The sequence below is a fragment of the Mastomys coucha genome, unplaced genomic scaffold, assembly GCF_008632895.1.
Source record: "Mastomys coucha isolate ucsf_1 unplaced genomic scaffold, UCSF_Mcou_1 pScaffold22, whole genome shotgun sequence".
NCBI classification, from domain to species: domain Eukaryota; kingdom Metazoa; phylum Chordata; class Mammalia; order Rodentia; family Muridae; genus Mastomys; species Mastomys coucha.
Window position 1 is genome coordinate 23006013 of NW_022196905.1, and position 1623 is coordinate 23007635.

General features: G+C 33.1%; 1 long non-coding RNA gene across 1 annotated transcript in view; it reads right to left on the reverse strand.

Moving 5' to 3' along the window:
* The window catches only part of LOC116068972, a 2431-nt gene extending 1084 nt beyond the window's left edge, over nucleotides 1-1347 (reverse strand). The window contains exon 1 of the long non-coding RNA XR_004109778.1: nucleotides 805-1347. This is a non-coding gene — a long non-coding RNA (uncharacterized LOC116068972). The remainder of the gene's footprint in view (nucleotides 1-804) is intronic.
* Nucleotides 1348-1623: the final 276 nt, after the last annotated feature.

The window sequence follows — 1623 nt, forward strand, 5'->3', positions numbered from 1 at the left end:
TCTCTCTCTCTCTCTCTCTCTCTCTCTCTCTCTCTCTCTCCCTCTCCTCCCCCTCCTCTCTCTCTCTACCAGCAGATCAGGATATAACTCTCAGTTCCTGCTCCAGCACCATGCCTGCCAAGCCTGCTGCCATGCTCCCTGACATAAGGACAATGAACTAAACCTCTAAAAGTATAACCAATACCCCCAATTAAATAAGAGTTGTCTTGGTCATGGTGTCTCCTCACAGCAATAGAACAGCTACTAAGACAACTGTTTGAAAGAATCTCACAATGTTCTATGCAAAAGAGGCACATTGAGTGTATAGGTATATGTTGAAATAATGAACTATACATATCTAACACACAACTAGCCAAAAGAAGTCAATGTGGTTTTGTTCACTATCATAGAGAAGAGATATTAAAGCCAAAGAAGAAATAAAGATAAATATTTCTCCTTTAGAAAGACCAACAATTTGATGAGCCAGAAAGACACTAAATCTGTATGGACTTAATCACAGGACTTAAATATAAAAAAAAACAAAAACATATCCAAAATTTGAGAAGAAATCTGATAACTCCAAAATAAAATGGTTTGCTTTTTGCTGTTTTCATGGTGCTCGGAACTAAAATCAGTGGTCTCATGTAAGGGAGGTGAGTTCTCTACCAATGACCTACAGCCCCAAACCAAACTCTTTTAGCAATAATATTTTTAAAAACTCATAAACAGCATGTTGAGTTTTATAATTTTAAAATAAAATAAAACAACCTCTACATACCTGAGGATAAAAGCTATAGCTGATTTTGAGTCAATGGGACTACTCACCTCAACTGAGGTACAGAGAGCATCCTCTCGGCACAGTATACGTATGCTAGGAATAAATAACAAAGTGATATTTAACCATGCTTCATAGTTATAAAACTTTTAAATATATTTCTAAATACCATTTGGGTCAACAAAGAAAACATAAGAGAAAATATTGAAATTGCAGTATATCAAAACTTGACTATAATTTGCAATATCTCTTAGCTGGAAATGAATCTCATCTTAACTATGCATGTCAGAAAGAACAACTAAAATTAACATTTCATTTCCTCTTTAAGAATTTCTGTTTAAGTCTATAACCGAACATTCTATTTTCGTATTATTTTATATGTAACTATATTGCTATACGTAAAAATAAAGTATGTTTTTAAAATAAAGATAAATAAAAATTAACATTCTAGTTAGCTGTCTCTAAAGCATAAAGTACAACAAAATAATTTTTTAAAGAAGGAAATAGTAAAATGAAAACATAGACTAATGAAATAGCAAGCAAGCAACAGAACAATAGCCCACTACATTCCTAAAAAACTAGTTCGTCTTGGAAAAACTAATGACAGAACTTACAAACCACAAGCGAGACTGTTCACCAGAGAAGAGGAAAGCAAAATAATGAATGCCACAAAAAAGAGGCCACAATTACAAATCCTGTCCAAGGAAGGTGATAAGAAAATATCATAAGCAAATTGTATGAATGAACATAAAACTGGGCCATAAGACTTTCGAAGGGTCAATTGATAACTTAAAATATTCTAACAAAGAAAACTCAGAATCCAAAAGTTCCTCGGTGACTTAGGAAATATTCAAATGAATCTAATGACT